Source organism: Anomaloglossus baeobatrachus, chromosome 5, assembly GCF_048569485.1.
Source record: "Anomaloglossus baeobatrachus isolate aAnoBae1 chromosome 5, aAnoBae1.hap1, whole genome shotgun sequence".
Lineage (NCBI taxonomy): Eukaryota > Metazoa > Chordata > Amphibia > Anura > Aromobatidae > Anomaloglossus > Anomaloglossus baeobatrachus.
The window spans coordinates 469,243,927-469,265,147 of record NC_134357.1 but is presented as its reverse complement, the minus strand read 5'-3'; the positions used below and the strand labels follow the sequence as shown (position 1 = coordinate 469,265,147).

The following is a 21,221-nucleotide window of genomic DNA, read 5'->3' as shown; positions in this document are numbered from 1 at the left end:
CCTCCCTGCGTTGAGTCGGTTCCCTGGGGAGCAGAGATCACTCTCCCCGCGGCAACTGATGTGAACTTCTCCTCCTTCCCACCGGAGCACCTGTAAGGCATGTCTGCTCCGCTCCTCTCCTGGTGGAGAACTCTTCTCGACTGCCTGCCTGAATGTGGCTGGCTCACTAGTTTTGTTAACTGTTGTGTGACTCCAAACTCCCCCTGCTGGCTGCACCTCCCCTTCCCAGGTCTTAAGCTAGTGGGACTGGGGCCCCTGTTGAGGACATCCTGTAAATGCCGCTCTGTCGGCGACCCCTTTATTACTCGACCCTAGCCCCCAGTGGGAACAGGGCAACTTGGTGTGTATTTGAGTGTGTAATGTGGTGAAACTGAGACTGACCTCTTCAGGATCTGGGTTTAGCATTACACCAAATTTGGGCGCAATACTCTGTGAAGACTGAAGCCTCAGGGGCGCCACACATGCAAGAGCCCATACCTCAGAAACTATCAAGAGAAAGAGAGCCAACTGGGCCATCATTTTCTTCAAGAGGGTCTCCCTTCGAGATGTCTTCTCTACCTGACCCGCTTCAATTGTCATCTTGGTGAAGATACCTATACCAACAAGCATTGTTCCGGCAGAGTCTCAGCAGCAACCTCTGGTCCCTTTGCCACCTTCCATTGAGGAAATTGTCTCTCCTGAGGACAGGGTTGCTTTGCTTAGAGACACAACCTGTAAGAAGTCTAGTTCGGGTGGAGGATTCTCAGGACACACTGCAAAGGTCTCAAAGGGAGAATAAGGGACGACTTCCATCTTATCTGCACTGTTATGAGATGTTCCAAGAGCAGAAGGGAGTTCCTCCTCCTCCAAAGTGTAGAACCAAAGTATAGAGCCACCTCTTTAACAATAAGTTCTGCAACCTGCAGTTATGTGACGTTTGAAGCCTGTGCTTGGGGAAAGGACTCTGACTGATACCTGAGCTCCCTGTGATCCTGTTTTTCACTGGAAAGCACCCTGTTGGGGTCTTTCTGGTTTTACACTTTAACCACAGTTATCCAATTCAAGTTCTTGTGCCCATTGTGTGGACTCCTTCTGCCATTTAAGAGCCACAATGTGACTGTCCAAAATCTATTGCATTTTACTTAAAGACTCATTGCTCTTACATTATGGACTCTCAGCTAACTATGAGTTTTGTAGAGTAGGTTGGCTTTGCAGGTTCTAAAGAAGAAGAGACCATGGTTCCAGTGTTGGATATCCCAAGGTTTAAGGGGGTTTGTAATGAGCCAGACAGAGCCATTACAAATGTTTCTGCATCCATAGGGGCCTGTAGAGTAATTTATGGTTTAATGTATTGCCTGGTGTCAATATAACAAATGTACTGTAAGTCGTTGCTCTGTAATACCACTGAAGACCAGCAGGTGGTGGTATAAGTGTTGGCAAGGGACTGTATTGGACAATGTCTGATCAATATCCTCTATCCTTGGTCACTATAGTAACCAGGGAGAGTTGACAGTTGGCAGTTGAGACAAGCCGAGCTGGAGGTGATGAGCAGGTTACAAGGGCGGCTAATGTCCTGTACCTGCCAGACAATCTTTTCAGAGCCCATCGCAGCAAAGCCAAACCGCAGTATAGAGTTCCCATAGCAGAGCACCAGTCCAGTTACCAACTAACTAAACCCGGTATGGAAATCTAGTGTCGCAACTAAATGCTTCAGAATGTAAACCATCATAGTGTTATCCAGTAAAGCATTTGAACTATTCATACCAAGGTGCAGTCTACCTTATTGCTATCTACCTACCTACAAATGTACCCTGGGAACGGGTTTGGAACACCAGGAACCAGGTAGGAGCACCGTAACACCCCAAACTGCACAACCCCGTAGAAAAGCCACACCACCACTCGGCACACATGTCTGGGCCTAATATTGCCTCCTGCACCTACTACCTGGGTGTGACGTATGTTACAGTATAATTTATCGCCATACCCTATTGCATATCTAATTTTTATATTTATAGTGTCCAATTTTTTTTCATTTATTTATATAAACATTCTTTTGGACACCCAATTATTCATTTATTTATATATTCATTGAGCTTGTGCAATACCCTATTTCCCTGAAAATAAGACCTAAGATTTTTGGAGAATGCTTGAAATATAAACCCTATTCAAAAAATAAGCCCTAGCTAAAGTCAGGGCTGGTGTTAGGGGGAGTCAGGGATCCCACTCTCTTAGGAACCCCAACAGTTGTTTTCCGAGGTTAAGATTGCTTAAGGACCTTTGATGACTTCACAGTTATGTGACATGATGTAATCAAACGTCTCTTAATTGCAGGAGCCTAAAGGAACTGAACAGGAAACAGGCTGGTATTCAGGACTGGTACTAGGGAGAATGGAGAGCAAAGTGGGCATTTTTTCATGTCCCCCATTCTCCTAGGTGCCCCAGCGTTTATATGCTAATAAGACTGCTCAATGGACTTTTGTGACATCACGTCATGTGACCAAAAGGTCTCTTTATTGCAGCATTCTATAGCTGAAAAGGAGACATGCTGGTGTGCGTGTGTTTGTGTATATAGATAGATAAACACACGTGTTGCACACAGGGTTTGGAGAGTTATGTTGATGTCCCAGAATTCAATATAACTATACTTGAATAAATGTTGATATTTTTGTTCAAGAATAAATGTGGATTGTTGTTCATGGCAAAAAAATAAGACATCCCCTGAAAATAAGCCCAAGTCCATCTTTCAGATCAAAAAAATAATATAAAACTCTGTCTTAATTTTGGAGAATCACGGTAGTATATACCACTAACTTTATACGTCATGTTTAGTACATCTCCATTTTCAGTTTGTGCCTATACAGTATATCCTGTACTAGGGACACTATACTTGATATGTTGCTACCTCACTGCTGGAATTTTTCAACCTTTTCCACATTGCAGGCTTCAAGCATAAAGATAAAAATTGTAGTGTTATGGTGAAGAATCAATAACAAGTGAGACACAATTGTGAAGAGTGGCAAGAAGAAAGCCATTTCTCAAAGATATCCATAAAAAGAGTCATTTAAAGTTTGCCACAAGCCACCTGGGAGACGCACCAAACATGTAGAAGAAGGTGCTCTGGTCAGGTGAAACCAAAATCGAACGTTTTGGGCACAATGTCAAACGATATGTTTGGCGTAAAAGCAACCCAGCTCATCACCCTGAACACACCATCCCTACTGTAAAACATGGTGGTGGCAGCATCATGGTTTGGGCCTGCTTTTCTTTAGCAGGGACAGGGAAGATGGTTAAATTGATGGTAAGATGGATGGAGCTAAATACAGGACCATTCTTGAAGAAAACCTGTTGGAGTCTGCAAAAGACCTGAGACTGGAACGGAGATTTGTCTTCCAACAAGACAATGATCCAAAACATAGAGCAAAATCTACAATGGAATGGTTCCCAAATAAACGTATCCAGGTGTTAGAATGGCCAAGTCAAAAGTCCAGACCTGAATCCAATCGAGAATCTGTGGAAAGAGTTGAAAACTGCTGTTCACAAACGCTCTCCATCCAGTCTCACTCAGCTCGAGCTGTTTGCAGAGGAAGAATGGGCAAGAATTTCAGTCTCTCGATGTGCAAAACTGATAGACACATACCCCAAATGACTTGTGCTGTAATCGCAGCAAAAGGTGGCGCTACAAAGTACTAACTTAAAGGGGATGAATAATATTGCGCGCCCCAATTTATTATTTTTTAGAAAAGTGTAAAATAAGCAATACATTTCGTTCAACTTCACAATTGTGTCCCACTTGTTGTTGATTCTTCACCATTAATTTAAAATTTTTACATTTTATGTTTAAAGCCTGAAATGTGGGAAAAGGTTAAAATTCAAAGGGGACCTGAAGTGTGTAATCAAAGGATTTATTATGAAAGTAGAAAAGTGTTGTATTACTTATTACCTCCAAGATTTGAGTTATTCTATTCTATATCATATGCTGCATATCCTATAACTTGTAAACATGTTCTTTATTCGAATAAAATCTGATTTACACAAAAAAAATTCAAAGGGGCCGAATACTTTCCCAAGGCACTGTATATATAATGTGTGTGTGTGTGTGTGTGTGTGTGTGTATTTGATTGCTTAACTTATAAACAGTTGTTTTTGGGGTAGCATCTCATCAATATCCCTGCATTATTATCCCTCCCTTTTTTGTATAATTCACTATGTTTTTATAAATATTCAATCATTATTTTTGTATTTTCATATGTGTAGTCATCTTCTAGGTAAGATTCCCTTACCATGCTCAAAACCTTCTACATCACATTATCAACACTGAGTAGCACAGGTTACATATTACAATTCAATGATGCGATTGGTGTCTTTAGGGTCAAGAATGAGGCAACCTTATAAATGTATCAGCTATCAAGTTCACTTTAAGCCTATAGTTAAAAAAAAAAAAAATTGTCCTGGACCACCCTTTTAAGAATGGCATTTTGTATACCAGTCTTAATGAAGGGTTTGCAGGCATAAGATGCGCTAAATTCAATAAAGAGGTGCATCTTGTCAGTGGCATGCGAAAATATTACTCTAGTCCTGGAATAACGTTTCTTGATGAAACTGCCGTCAAAATGGCAAGAGTCGCAAATTATTTCCATTGCGTAAAAATTTACGACTTTTCAAATTATTATTTTTTTTCTTTTTTAGGATCTCTACCTATAGTCAGTGACTGACAACATTCGTGCTTAATAGAAAGGCTAAAAAAAAGCTATTCTATTATACAATGGCCAGTCTATGGGATCCTGTCCTTGTCTCTAGGCTGACCGCTCCTACCCATACTGATGCATTGTAACAAAAGATCAGCTGTGTGAGCAGGTCTAGGCAAGGATGCCTATTTAGCCTCTGGATGTAAAAAAGAATAACATCATTAGCTGACAGCACGCGGAGATCTTGCAAGTGATAAGGGATTAATAATGAGAGTGTGTGACAGAGTCGTAGAGCTTTCGATGATACAGTGATTGGACTTTAGTGACATAAAACGGTAAATCCCTTTAAGGCTTGAGATAAACTTGCTGAAAATCTCTGAACTCAGGCATTTTGTTAGCAGTTTTTATTTATTAGCATTACTTGGAAATCATTAGCAAAACACTACAAAAAGTCCAAACTTCTCAAAATCTCCTGACACCCCCAGAATACGTTGTCCGAGCAGGAGCTCGGTGGAGGCCGGAGGCTCCACACATGGGATGCTAAGTATACATGTGTGCGTTCAGTGGTCGCCTTCCTTGTTTCGCTTGGCAGCGCTGTGCAGTGTCAGCCTAGATTTGTTTTGCTGACATTATCCAGAGTGTAAGTAGCCGGGAATCCTTAGGAAAGTTCACATTTACCGGACTGAGGTCTTAACCGAGCTCCGCACACAGTCAGATCAAGAAATTTTAATTTCCTCTAACCGGAAAACTGTTGTTAATGTTAAAGTGAAAATTGGCAAAATGGATCTTGCTGAAATGTGGATTTCTTCTCTGTATCTTTTAGGAGCTTTACAGCGTGTGGTTCAAAAATACATTGACGGCCAAGGACACGGAGGAATCTTGGAGAGACCATTAACCATTTCTGCTGTTGCACAAACACAAAACCAGCAAAACAAACAGTATACCACAACCAAAGGCACCGATGATATCAAGATAAAGGGAAGAACAGAGTGTGGACTGCAGCCTCCTGTACATAGATATAAAAGGGAGAACAGGTCTGAGTGTGGACTGCAGCCTCCTGTACATAGATATAAAAGGGAGAACAGGTCTGAGTGTGGACTGCAGCCCCCTGTACATACTGTAGATATCAGAGAAGAGAACAGGTCTGAGTGTGGACTCCAGCCACCTGTACATAGATATCAGAGAAGAGAACAGATCTGAGTGTGGACTGCAGACACCTGTACACAGGTATCAGAGGGAGAACAGGTTTGAGTGTGGACTGCAGCCTCCTGTACTTAGATATAAAAGGGAGAACAGGTCTGAGTGTGGACTGCAGCCTCCTGTACATAGATATAAAAGGGAGAACAGGTCTGAGTGTGGACTGCAGCCTCCTGTACTTAGATATAAAAGGGAGAACAGGTCTGAGTGTGGACTGCAGCCTCCTGTACTTAGATATAAAAGGGAGAACAGGTCTGAGTGTGGACTGCAGCCTCCTGTACATAGATATAAAAGGGAGAACAGGTCTGAGTGTGGACTGCAGCCTCCTGTATTGCATTAACTATTTGGGAAATACAGTGATTGGTTTCATAGTCCAACCATTTAACAAAATCAGTCAGGGGCAGACATATCACTGGTGCAACCTGTGCAGTCGCACAGGGGCCCAAGAGATAACGGGGCTCATTTCTACCTGCAAAGCTGGTGGAACTGTGCATTATGATGAGATATTGAACTGCAAAGGGTCCATGTACAGTATAGCACAAAAGTGAGTACAGCCCTCACATTTTTGGCAATATTTTATCAGATATTTTCATGGGACAACACTAAAGATATGACACTTTGATACAATGTAAAGTAGTCAGCGTACGGCTTGTGTAAATTTTGTGCCCTCTAAATAACAACACAGCCATTACTGTCTACGATGCTGGCAACAAAAGTGAGTATGTGGCGCCTCTGAGGGTCTGCACCTCAGCCATAGGTGTGATACTCCATTCCTTGGTAAGGAGGGGGCACAGGCCGTTGTCCGTACACCACTTCAGGCCAGGGTTAGCGCAAGATTGCTCCTAAGGGAGAGCACAGCCCCTGAGCCTGTCTAAAGGTGGAGCTTAAGTAGAGGGTGGAACAAGGTATATCAAGGAAGGACACAGACTGGAGGAGAAAGAACGATAGAAGGGAGAGGGAGGTCCTGAGGACTGGAGCCGGTGGAGCTCGACCCAGGACAAGACGGAAGCAGGAGAGGAAGAAGGGGTCCCAGAGCCACGGGCAGTGAGAGATCCACCCGTGGGGCTCGCATGTACATATGACGCGCCGGTGTGGAGGGACTAGGCCACAAGGAGGAACTGGCCCCTAGACTAGTGGAGAACAACCAGGCTCAGCTAGTAAACTGGAGACTGAGGAATCTTTATGTACAGAAGCCACAGCTTCTTCTGAAAAGGTGACCACAGAGGGCTAGGGGATAGGGCAGAGGAGCCTCCCAAACAAGGCCCGTGGACACCGGCTCAGGGCACTGTGTGTGAGGAGGAGGAGAAAGCCAGCGCAGGAAGGCGACCAAGAAAAGCACACCGGTCTTGTGCCTTCAAATTACCTGGGGATCGGCTGGATCCCATTGCCACAGGACTCAGCGCTCCAAGGGCAGTATTTGACCGGCCGTGATAACCTGGAACTGCCAACTGTGAGTAAACAGCTAATGACTGCCTCCAGCCGTGTCCTGGATTCATTGTCTGCGCTGCCAGCCCCGCGCTATTCAAACACTTCATCTGCTAAAGCCTACGTATGGCTGCCCTGGGGTCCTACTCCACCTGTGGGGAGCTGTACCACTATTGCTGCGTTGGCCATACATCGCCAAATACCACAAGCGGCATCACGACTTATCCCCTGTAAATATCCCTCCCTCACTCAAAACGACACCGCTAGGGGCACGGAGTCAGGCCCTGCCACCATAACCTCCCAAACAGAACTGGCCCGATTCAGTGTGCCCCACAGACCTGGTGGGCGTGTCAAGTACACCTCTAAGTGAAAATGGCCACATTGTGCTTAATTAGCCATTTTCCCTTCCCAATGTCTTGTGACTCATTAATGTTACAAGTTATCATGTTTGATTAGGGAACAAGTGTGTTACCTTTGGGGTTATCACTCACTCTCTCTCATAGTGGTCACTGGAAACTTAACACGGCTCTTCATGGCAAATAATTTTCTTAGGATCTGAACAAAATAATTGTTGCTCTACATAAAGATGGCCCAGGCTATAAGAAGATTGCTAGCTCTCTGAAACTGAGCTGCAGCAAAGTGGCAAAGAACATACAGCGGTTTAACAAGATAGGTTCCAATCAGAACAGACCTCGCAAAGGTCAACCAAAGAAATTGGGAGCACGTGCTCAGTGTCATATCCAGAGGTTGTCTTTTCAAATTAAACGTATGAGTGCTGGCGGCTGTGGGGAACTACAGTTCATTGAGGGAACCTGAATGTCAACATGTATTGTGACATAATGAAGCAGAGCATTATCCCCTCCCTTCATATTTCATGACAACGACTCCAAACACACCCCCAGACGACCGCTGTATTGCCATAGAGACTGAGGATAAAGGAGCTGGACTGGCCAAGCAAGATTCCAGACCTAAACCCTATTGAGTATCTGTGGAGCCTCCTCAAACGAAAGGTGGAGGAGCGCAATGTCTCTAACATCAACCAGTTCCATGATGGCTATAAGAAACTATACCGACACTCCAATTTCTTCAGAGGTTCTGAAGATTTATTTCTTCAATCCATTCAGGCAATTAATTCTTCAGCTCCATGATGTCATCATGGAGGATGGAAGAGGATCCAGCGGTTCCTGTGAAGCTCTAGTGAACTTCATGCCCATAGAGTTAAGGCAGTGTTTGAAAATAATGGTGGCCACACAAAATATTGACACTTTGGGCACAATTTGGCTATTTTCACTTAGGGGTGTACTCACTTTTGTTACTAGTGGTGTGGACATTAATAGCTGTGTGAGTTATTTAGAGGGCACCACATTTGCACTGTTAAGCCTGTTTGACATGTCAGTGAAAAACACATGCGTTTTTAACACATCAGTGAAAAACGTCTATGTCCCTCCGTGTGCCGTGATTCACAGCACACGTGGGTTGTCCATGTGTAATCCGTGATACGTACTCCGAATCCGTGATACGTACTCCGGGATTGCATATGGACGTATTCTCATCTGTCTAGCTCCTGCTATCCATGGTGTTGAAGTCCCTGGCTCTGCTGCATCCGCCCCCCGCTGTCTCTCATTTCTGCAGCTACTTCCGGGTCGGCTGTGGATGCATACATGAATATGCATGCAATAATGAGCCGGCCAGGAAGCTGCAGAGAGCAGAGGCAGAACAGAGCGTCGCTGGAGACGGGTGAGTTGAAAATGTTTTTTATTTTCAATATACGTTTTTTTCTGGTACGTGTTTCACGGATCACACCATAGTGTGGTCCGTGGGACATCAGTGATGCCAGAAAAAAACGGACATGTCTTCGTGCGGCAATCACAGACATGCGTGTATATATGTGTATATATATATATATATATATATATATATATATATATATAAATATATATTATATATAAAAAAGCACATACGTACCAGAAACACTGACGTCTGAAAGAAGCCCTGTACAGGCTGTACACTGACTATTTTGTATCAAAATCTCATATTTTCAGTGTCATCTCATTGGTTAAATAGCTGTTAATTGGGGGCCCTGTTACATGATGAAAACCTCATAGAATAATGCTTCACTATATAGATCCATAATCTAGACAAAAAGACTGACGGCACTCCCAAAATCCAGTCTGAACAAGTGCAAAACTGAACATGACATATAATAACAAAAAAGGGATGGTTGTACTCTGAAATGCTAAAGCATGCAAACAATGAAATGCAAGAATATAGATATGCATTGCTGCTTAAAGAAGTCTAGGAAAAACAATTATATAGCATACAAAAATATATAGATGTATAATGAAAAAAAACATGGAGCCAAAGCAACCCAATAGCTTCTTAAAGGGAATCTGTCACCAGGTTTTTGCTCCCCCATCTGAGAGCAGCATAATGTAGAAATAGAGATCCTGATTTCAGCAATGTGTCACTTACTTGGCTGCTTAGTGTGCCTTTTATAAAATAACTTTTATCAGTAAATTATCACTAGAAGACAAGTAAATCTAGAGCCAGCTAGTCCAACACCAAGCACGCCACTGTTTTGCCGCTTTCTGCCTATGCACAGTATAGACAGAAAGCTGCCAATCAGTGGTGTGGGTGCATTCAGAAAACTGCTAGATCTACATCAGGAAACAAAAATTATTTTAATCAAAATTGTAGTATCCAGTAAAGTGATTGATACCTCACCAGAATCAGGGTCTCTGCCCTTATACCATGGTGCTACTAAATGGAGAAGCAAAAATCTAGTGGCAGTTTTGAAAATTATTTTTTAGGTGACGTCCAGGACTTAAGTACTCAAAGTATTTACGGTACATCTAAGTATCACAAATAATTCTTATTTTTATAATATTTTAAAGTTTATATAACTATTTTTGAGCTTGAAGGGACTGTTAGATAAATCTTATATTAACTGTTAGGGGTACTTTGCACGCTGCGACATCACTAGCCAATGATAGCGATGCCGAGCGCGATAGTACCCGCCCCCGTCGCACATGCGATATCTTGTGATAGCTGCCGTAGCGAACATTATCGCTACGGCAGCTTCACACGCACTTACCTGCCCTGCGACGTCGCTCTGGCCGGCAACCCGCCTCCTTCCTAAGGGGGCAGGTCGTGCAGCATCACAGCGACATCACACGGCAGGCGGCCAATAGAAGCGGAGGGGCGGAGATGAGTGGGAAAAAAACATCCCGCCCACCTCCTTCCTTCTGCATTGCCGGTGGAGGCAGGTAAGGAGAAGTTCCTCGCTCCTGTGGCTTCATACACAGCGATGTGTGCTGCCGCAGAAACGAGGAACAACATCGTACCTGTCGCTGCAGCGAAATTATGAAAATGACCGACACTACACAGATCACCAATTTACGACGCTTTTGCGATCGTTTTAATCGGTGCATCTAGGCTTTACACGTTGCGCCGTCATTACCGGCGCCAGATGTGCGTCAATTTCTATTTGACCTCGACTACATCGCAGTAGCGATGTCGCAACGTGCAAAGTACCCCTTAGGCAGTACACCTTATATTAACTGTTAGGCAGTACACCTTATATTAACTGTTGGGCAGTACACCTGTTTTTTATAAACCTCTAGAATTAAAGTTGAAAGTCGACACATATATGTTTGTGTATTTTTTTCCAGACTTTTGCTTCAATCCATCGTACTGCCAGTGTAGAAAATTCTGAGACTTCAGAACTTAACTATATGAAGAAGAAAAATATGATGATTTTATGTGGTAATCTAAGAAACAATGTAAGAAGAAGGAAGACGCTGATCTTTATAAATACCTTTTTAATTCTGATCAGACATAGCCGAATAAAATCCATCTTAGTGTATACACAAGGCGAATATTCTAGAAAGTAAGCCCAATAATATACTGGCTATGTCCAGCCCATACCAGGATAAAAAAAAAAGACATCTCCGAGCTTCGTACAAATTCCTTGCTGACATTTATATTTTATCAGACAGCGCGGCGGTTTCCCAGGGAAACCCGGTTTCAGCTTTCATTGAAGCTCTGCACTCAGAGGCCCATTGTGATACTTGTCAGCGCAGCTACAATTCACCTGGAAACACATCATATAGTGTGCAACGTATGGAGCCCAACACAATACACCTCCTGTCGTCTCTCCTGTAATGTGATTTAAAAAAAAAACAAAAAAAACCATTTTGCCTAATAATGATCTCTGAAAAATTTTTAAAATAAATTTTAGGGTACATTTTGTTACACTGCTTTTACATTGATGACCTATCCTAAGGATACGCCATCAATGTCTGATTGGTCAGGATCCGAGACCCCTCACCTCCGCCAATCAGCTGTTCTTGCCGCCACTGGCAGCTGGAAATGCTCAGTTCCGGAGCTGCACCATAAACTGATAGCGGCTGCCGCCGGCTACTGCACGTCCGCCTCCCCTTCAAATCAATAGGAGACGGATGTGCAGTACGCAGCTGCTATCAGAGGATCCTATCCTATCATATGTAGACCACAACTATGAGAGACAAATTGAGAAAACAAATCCAAAAAAATCATCTTGTCTGATTTGGCAAGATTTTGTTTTGCAAATTATGGTGGAAAATAAGTATTTGGTCAATAACAAAAGTTAATCAATATTTTTTCATATATCCTTTGTTAGCAATGACAGAGGTCAAATGTTTTCTGTAAGTCTTCATAAGGTTGGGACACACTGTTGGTGGTATGTTGGCCCATTCTTCCATGCAGATCTCCTCTAGAGCAGTGATGTATTTGGGCCTGTCACTGGGCAACACGGACTTTTAACTCCCTCCCAAGGTTTCCAATGCGATTGAGATCTGGAGACTGGCTAAGTCACTCCAGGACCTTCATATGCTTCTTACAAAGCCACTTCTTCGTTGCCCTGGTGGTGCGCTTGGTATCATTATCATGCTGAAAGACCCAGCCACGTTTCATCTTCAATGCCCTTGCTGATGGAAGGAGGTTTGCACTCAAAATCTCACGATTCATGGCCCCATTCATTCTTTCATGTACACGCATCAGTCGTCCTGGTCCCTTTACAGAGAAACAGCCCCAAAGCATGATGTCGCCAACCCCATGCTTCACGGGGGTATGGTGTTCTTTGGATGTAACTAAGTAGTCTGTCTCTTTCAAACACGACAAGTTATGTTTCTACCAAACAGTTCTCCTTTGGTTTCATCAGACCATATAACATTCTCTTAATACTCTTCTAGATAATCCAAATGCTCTCTAGCAAACTTCAGAATTACCTGCACATGTACTGGCTTAAGCAGGGGAACACGTCTGGCACTGCAGGATCTGAGTCCCTGGTGGTGTGGTGTGTTACTGATGGCAGCCTTTGTTACGGTGGTCCCAGCTCTATGCAGGTCATTCACTAGGTCCGCTCGTGTGGTTCTGGGATTTTTGCTCACCATTCTTATGATCATTTTGATCCCATGGGGTGAAATCCTGCGTGGAGCCCCAGATCGAGGGAGATTATCAGTGGTCTTGTATGTTTTCCATTTTCTTATTATTGCTCTCACAGTTGATTTAATCACACCAAGCTGCTTGCCTATTGCAGATTCAGTCTTCCCAGCCTGGTGCAGGGCTACAAGTTTGTTTCTGGTGTCCTTCAACAGCTCTTTGGTCTTCACCATAGTGGAGTTTGGAGTGTGACTGTTTGAGGTTGTGGACAGGTGTGTTTTATACTGATAACAAGTTCAAACAGGTGCCATTACTACAGGTAATGAGTAGAGGACCGAGGAGCCTCTTAAAGAAGAAGTTACAGGTCTGTGAGAGTCAGAAATCTTGCATGTTTTTAGATGACTAAATACTTATTTTCCATCATAAATTTGCAAAAAAAAAATCTTGCCAAATCAGTCAAGGTGATTTTCTGGATTTGTTTTCTCAATTTGTCTCTCATAGTTGTGGTCTACCTATGATGTAAATTACAGGCCTCTCTTATCTTTTTAAGTGTGAGAACTTACACAATTGGTGGCTGACTAAATACTTTTTTTCCCAACTGTACCTTATTTTAACGGTAATTGCCCAATGATGCTAAAGTTAAAGGGTTAGTAAAAAGAATATAAAAGTTATTCCCTATCCACTGAATAGGGGATAACCTGATGATCTCTGGAGGGTCCAGCAGTTGCAACCCCCAGAAGTCTCCAAGGTAAAGCTTTAGAACCCTGAGAATTGGGTTGCACTGTGCTAGTACCATAGATAATGAAAGGAGTAAAGAATACGCAACCCCATTCAGGACTGGGCTGGAAAGTCATCTCATAGATAGGGGATCAAGGATTATTAAAAAAAAAATAAAACAAGTTAAACACTTAAAAGGGTTTTCCCATAAACAAAGTTAATTTTATTCAATAGCTCTTGGAATATTAAAACGTTCCACAATTGGATGCGTTTAATAAAATGTCCCTGTGGTGAAATATATTCAATAAATTAGGATATCCTCAAAAAGTTAATTTCAGTAATTCAATGCAAGAATGGAAACGCATATATTATATGGAGTCATTACAGAGTGATCTATATCAAGTGTTTATTTCTGTTAATGATGATTATGGCTTACAGCCAATGAAAATCCAAAAGCCATTATCTCAGAAAACTAGAATAATTACCATAGAACACCAGCAAAGGCTTCCTAAGCGTTTAAAATGGTCCCTTAAGGGCACTTTACACGCAGCGATATCTGTATAGATATCGCTAGCGAGCGTACCCGCCCCTGTCGGTTGTGCATCACGGGCAAATCGCTGCCCGTGGCGTACAACATCGCTTACACCCATCACAGTACTTACCTGCCTAGCGACGTCGCTGTGGCCGGCAAACCGCCTCCTTTCTAAGGGGGCGGTTCGTGCGGCGTCACAGCGGCGTCACTAAGCGGCCGCCTAATAGAAGCAGAGGGGCGGAGATGAGCGGGACGAACATCCCGCCCACCTTCTTTCTTCCTCATTACGGGTGGCCGCAGGTACGGTGATGTTCCTCCTTTCTGCGGTGTCACACATAGCGATGTGTGCTGCCTCGGGAACGATGAACAACCAGCGTCCTTCAACAGCAATGATAATTGGGAAAGATACAACGCGTCAACGATCAACAATTAGGTAAGTAATTTTGATCGTTAACGGTCGTTCGTACGTTTCACACGCAACGACGTCGCTAACGAGGCCGGATGTGCGTCACGAATTCTGTGACCGCCAACGACATCTCGTTAGTGATGTCATTGCGTGTAAAGCGGCCTTTAAGTCTGCTTTACATGTGTCGATTTCTCGTGCGATCGCATTTGCAATCGCACCCGTCCCCATCGTTTGTGCGGCATGGGCAATTTCTTGCTCGTGTCGCACAATGTTGTAACCCCCCATCACACGTACTTACCTTCCAGACGACCTCGCTGTGGGCGGCGAACATCCTCTTCCTGAAGGGGGAGGGACGTTCGGCGTCACAGCGACGTCACACAGCGGCCGGCCAATAGAAGCGGAGGGGCAGAGATGAGCGGGATGTAAACATCCCGCCCAACTCCTTCCTTCAGCATTGCCGGCGGGACGCAAGTAAGCTGCAGTTCATCGTTCCCGGGGTGTCACACGGAGCGATGTGTGCTGCCTCGGGAACAACAGGACGTTCGATTTTTAGAAAATGAGCAACGTGTCAACGATGAACGATAAGGTGAGCATTATTGCTCGTTCACAGTCGCACGTACCGGTCACACGCTACGATATCACTAATGATGCCGGATGCGCGTCACTTACGACGTGACCCCATCGACATCTTGTTAGATATATCGTAGCGTGTAAAGCTCACTTTAGTCTGGTTCATTAAGCTACACAATAATAATAATAAATAATAATCTTTATTTCTATAGCGCCAACATATTCCGCAGCGCTTTACAATTCAGGAGGATCATATACAAACATGTAACAGTTATAGAAGATACAATATTTAAAGGGAAAAAAGGCAACCCTGCGCGTGAGAGCTTACAATCTACAATGAGATGGGGGGAGGGGCAAGGTACAAGTGCTTATTTACAATGACAATCCAGCCATCTCAAGGAAATCATGGGGAAAACTGCTGACTTGACTGATGTCCAGAAGGCAGTCATTGACACACTCCACAAGGAGGGTAAGCCTCAAAAGGTCATTGCTAAAGAAGCTGGCTGTTTACAGAGTGCTGTATCCAAGCATATGAATGGAAAGTTGAGTGGAAGGAAAAAGTGTGGTAGAAAAAGGACAAGCAACAAGCACAAGCAACGTGGATAACCGCAGCCTTGATAGGATTGTTAAGAAAAGGCCATTTAAAAATTTGGTGGAGATTCACAAGGAGTGGACTGCTGCTGGAGTCAGTGCTTAAAGAGCCACAATACACAAACGTATCCAGGACATGGGCTACAGCTGTCGCATTCCTTGTGTCAAGCCACTCATGACCAATAGACAACGTCAGAAGCGTCTTACCTGGGCCAAGGAGAAAAAGAACTGGACTGTTGCTCAGTGGTCCAAGGTGATGTTTTCAGATGAAAGTAAATTTTGCATTTCATTTGGAAATCACAGTCCCAGAGTCTGGAGGAAGAGTGGAGAGACCACAATCCAAGCTGCTTGAGGTCTAGTGTGAAGTTTCCACAATCATTGATGGTTTGAGGAGCCATGTCATCTGCTGGTGGTGCACTGTGTTTTATCAAGACCAAAGTCAGCACAGCCGTCTACCAGGAAATTCTAGAGCACTTCACTTTTTGGAGATGGAAATTTCGTTTTCCAGCAGGACTTGACACCTATCCACACTGCCAAACGTGCCAATACCTGGTTTTATAACCATAGGATCACTGTGCTTGATTGGACCACAAACTTGCCTGACCTAAATCCCATAGAGAATCTATAGGGTATTGTCAAGAGGAAGATGAGAGACACCAGGCCCAACAATGCAGACGAGCTGAAGGCTACTATCAAAGCAACCTGGGCTTCCATAACACCTGAGCAGTGCCACAGGCTGATCGCCTCCATGTCACGCCGCATTGATGCAGTAATTTATGCAAAAGCTGCCCCAACGAAGTATTGAGTGCATTTACTGTACATACTTTTCAGTAGGCGCCAACATTTCTGAGTTTAAAATCGTTTTTTCAGTTGGTCTTATATCATATTCTAATTTTCTGAGATAATGACTTTTGGTTTTTCATTGGCTGTAAGCCATAATCATCAACATTAACAGTAATAAACACTTGAAATAGATTACTCTCTCTGTAGTGACTATATACTGTACTACGGGTTTCCCTTTTTATACTTTATTGATTGTTCTCAGTGAGAGAAACAAAAATATAATCTTGTTGTGATACCTTTTAATGGCTAACCAAAACCTTTTCTCTTGTAACTTTTTTATACTGAATTACTGAAATAAATTAACTTTCTGATGATATTCTAATTTATTGAGATGCACTTGTATATATTGTAAGATTATCTCAGCACAGGGACATTTTTTTTAAAATACATCCAATTGTGGAACTTATTATTCCAGAATCTATTGATTAAAATTAACTTTAAAATGAACCTTGTTCATGGGAAATAGGCTATATGCACACGTGGAGTATTTAGTTGCAAAAATTTGCAGGGAAAAAAAACGCAGCTCAAAAGGCGCATTTTTGATTACTTTTTTTGCATTTTTTTTATTGCTTTCAATGGTGAAAAACACTGAAAGAATTGAAATGCTATTGATTATTTTTTGCACCAAATCTGCAAGAAAAAAATAAATCAACATGTGCGCTACACTTCAGGTTTCTCATTTACTTTGGTGGCATAAGGATTTGCTTGCACTAAAAACAGCATCAAAAAACGCAATAAAAGCGCACTGTGTGCACACAGCCTTAACGGGTCCTTGGCATCCTTCACCATATAGTTATAAGTTTATTCTCAACAAGTCCCAGCGCTGCTCCTGCCTGCACAGATATGATAACTATTGTCAGACAAGTGCACTTTAACCATAGCTAACTGACTGAACGTGATAGTATCTTTTATAAAGTTTGCGATCTTACTTATATAACAGATGCTTCCTTAGTCGACGATGTTAGTAATCATCAGTAGAATCTAGGATGTGGTTAATACATGAAATGCTGGGGTGATCCATATTTATGCAGCACCACTCCTTGAATAATTTCATGCAGGTGACGTTTGCGTTAAGGGCTCAGACAGATGTCAGTGATTTATCTCATATGCAAAAAAAAACAAAACCTGAACGAGTATTTTGGATCAGATTGTTATCAATTCGGATAGTTTTTACCATCCATTTTCTTGTATGTAGTAAACTGATGGAGGTTTCTTAAGCTGCTCCTATTAGACAGTCAATGAAAAAGGGACAGAACGTAGAAAATATCTCTAATTTTTTCACGCACCCACAGACTTGCATTGACAAGTTTGATCCATGACTTGGATCAAAATTGGACATGTCTCCGTGTTTTGGTGGGATCGCTTATGTGAACATACAGTAGACTATAACAGGAATGATTTTTATCCATGAAAAATGTGAACAGAACTCTTATACGAAAAACTGACATCTGAATGAGTCTTTAGGCAGAGGATGGGTGATGGACAGTCATATGTCCGAACAGCTGTGGATCCAGTTACCTGTGCACAGGTGGGGTGGTCAACAGATCCATTCCGGGATCACATCCCTATAAAGCAGAGGGGGTTCTGGTTACTCACCCATAACCTCTTGTCCAACAAATGTTTGGGTCTTACGATGCGTCTATATCTTCCCGATTACAATGGATCATCTATGATTGGTTTATGCAGCTCTGTGGAATCCTATACGATGTCAAATCTGAATCCTAAATTGTCACCCAGGTCACTACGGAATTAGAGATTCTTATGGCTCTCACTTACAGGCCTCGGGAACAATAGGCTGTGTGTATGGTAAAACAGAATGGAGTTCCGTATGAGCGGGTACAGACTCCTTCACCCCACCCCGCTCCTAAACACAGCTGTCACCCTATACAACAATATGTTCCATGCATATAGCCTTCTAAAAACAGGGACAAACACAAAGGAGGTTATTTAAAACCTCGTAAATGGGAAATCAATGTAGAGCGTTTATTAGGAAAACTTGTGGAGGCATTAACTTTTACAGTATTTCATGGTTTTTAAGAAAGTAGACATAAGTCCATTGAGTTCAAACTGTACACTAATATATTGATCCAGAGGAATGCAAAAGCCCCCAATTTTTTGCAATATTTAGTAATAGTGCTGATTTGACCTAAACTTGGAATGCAAAATATTTTATACTGTTGAAAATCTGCTAGTTCAGCATTAAAGGGAACCTGTCACTAGATTTGGCAACTATAAGCTGCGGCCACCACCACTGAGCTCTTATTGAAGCAAAGAGGAGGTGCCGGACTATAGAAAGGAGGCACCGGACTAGAAAGCAGCGTCACCCATCGGACTGGTATGCTCCTTAGGTGAGTATTATAAAACTGTTTTTTTTACGTTATACAGAGCGACCTGAGCTCTTATATACAGTATTCTGGAATGCTGTATATAAAGGCTCAGTGGTGGTGGCCGCAGCTTATTGTCACCATATCTGGTGACATGTTCCCTTTAAGATGGCTCCAATGATAACTTAAAGGGCTCGTGCTGACGATCATAGATTCTCTCATAAAATTGGGTTGATTATGCAAATGACACAGTCATCAAACTCTGATCCGAGTTTGATCAGAGTATGAGCATAGTGTGATCTGATTCTCTTGGATGCTAATGCATGAAAAGAGTACTGCACTCAGATGTCATTCGAGTACAGTCATTCATTGACTTGCATGGCTGAATGTGATTGGAGCAAACTCTTGGAACGCTCTGGGTTTTTCTCAAACAGAATCTGTCCAAAGAAAAATTCGGCCATGTGCTTGGCACAACAGACTAACCTTGGTCCGAGTGAGATTCAATGTTTTGTTGGCTCGCACTCGAACCGAAAATATGGTTGTATGAACCTGGCCTTAATATCTTTAACCCAGTATCAGAGTGCAGCTTTGTCATCTATCGAGCGCCTGACCAGGAATCTATTAACTCATTTCTAAAACACAGGTTCACTGTTTGCCATTAAATAATACGCAAATAAGAAGTGACAATCTCTTCTGAACGCTGATTGTTAATTAGTAACAGGAGCGTATGTCCCACAGTTTGCCTCCCAACTGCGGGCACCCACCATGGATGAATGTTGCATATTCAGAGGGGGGAAATGAGGGGGACGACTGCTGCTCTGTCTTAATGAAAGTCAGACACTTAAGTGAATTAATTAGATTGTAGACATTGTAAATCGGAAGCAGAGGAGCTGTCAACTTCTTGACGTGCAGTGGCTGCCAGGTTCACAAAGTCATGCGGATAGTCTGGCTTCTCAACAGAAGTTAAGGCAGTGCTCCACTCCAGTCTTTTTGTGAAAACGTGTAGACTTGGATGCGGAGGAAAAGTTAAGAAAATGCCCAGATCAACAATTCAGATTGCTGCTTTAACCCTCAACTGGTGAGATGGGGTTTGCAACACCCCAGGGAAATTTTGTTCAGCTGGCATTCTTTGGAAAATGCTGATATGAATCATCAATGTATTACATTTTCCGATACTTGTGGGTGTCAAAAATTTGGTATACTCATGTGTAATCAATCGCCAATAAGAAAACGATTAAAACAAACGTAATCTTTGCATTTTCTGTAAAAATTAGAGATTTCTAAACACTGGGGTATAGCAAGCCCCACATCACCAGTTACGTGACAAAAATCCCACCTCACCAGTTGAGGGTTAATTGTCCAAAGGGCCTCCAAAAGTCAAAAGCTCTAATATGCCCCCCTTCCAAAGTTTAAATTTATAGGTCTATACACGAGAACCCTACATTTCAGAACAGGTTTTCATCTTTTACAAAGATTCTGGAACAGTTTCTCTTTTTTTTTTGTGCCTCTCCATTCCAAAGTTATTCCCTCGGAAATAAAGATAGAAATTTTCCCTTCCAGCAATTGGGCGAAAAGCATAGAGCTACTCTGTAGGCGTTAACTTTTTGCTGGCCAATCAAAACACAGCCGCACCCACAGACAAGTTTTGTAGTATATGCCCAATTGGTTTAAAGGAATATTTTCACCTTTATTATGAGGGGCATAACTTTGGAACGGAGGTGAGCAGAAGAAAAAAAAACTGTTCCAGAATAAATGGAGCAGAACCTATTGGAGGAGGTACTTTAAATAAAAAATTCCAGTGAAATATGCACGTTAAGGCTTTTTTTGAGCAGCACATACTGTAACTTGTTCATAGGGCAACTAATGATATTTTTTTATTGCGACAAATACCGTAATTATTAGTTGAGAAAGTTTTGCTGAAAGTTGAATCCCTAACTGTTTACGTGACCTAATGATTGGGAACAATCAGTTGGGCGATCACTCATTCAGGGGATCATCATCTTGGGTAAAAGGACCTTAAAATAGTTGTTCCTATCTCAATCAATCATGGCTGACATTTGAATATCAATCTCTTTTTGGTGACTTCAAGGAGCTTGGCCTATTGAAACGGTGTAGAGAATCCCATGGTTTAGGTAGTCTCGACTGCTTGTACCCACCATGAATGGCTGAGTTGAGAACAGGGGTGGACATATCAAATTGAAATTGAAAAGCAGAAGTATATTAGGAAGTTGCTGAACTTTTTCCTTCTACAAGAATTAACATTTATTTACATAAAAACTTTTTTTTTTTCTGAATTACCGAGCCAAAAAAACCTAAGAAGCAGCAGCAAGCACAGAAAGAAGAACAACACTGTAGACATGTCCACCGTAAGCAGATCTGGTCAGTAGGGGTAATGACTGCTACTTTGCACTAGTATAAATTAACATTTGGCTGGAATAAGTGGTGGCACCGATATTTCAGAAGTCAAATGATTCCAGTCTTAGCTCACTTCTGTGCATACTCCCCCATTAAAGATGGTGAGGAGTTGTCTG

The 21,221-nt window shown here is 42.5% G+C and overlaps 1 protein-coding gene and 1 long non-coding RNA gene across 2 annotated transcripts in view; one reads left to right on the top strand and one right to left on the bottom strand.

Annotated features, from left to right (window-relative positions):
- EYA2 (EYA transcriptional coactivator and phosphatase 2) overlaps window positions 1-21,221 on the bottom strand; it is a 196,089-nt gene that overhangs the window by 146,348 nt on the left and 28,520 nt on the right. The gene's annotated exons all lie outside the window — the stretch shown is intronic.
- On the top strand, window positions 1,586-11,077 carry LOC142310342 (uncharacterized). The gene is made up of 3 exons (XR_012754136.1): window positions 1,586-1,658; window positions 5,488-5,891; window positions 10,958-11,077. It is a non-coding gene; the product is annotated as an uncharacterized LOC142310342 (long non-coding RNA).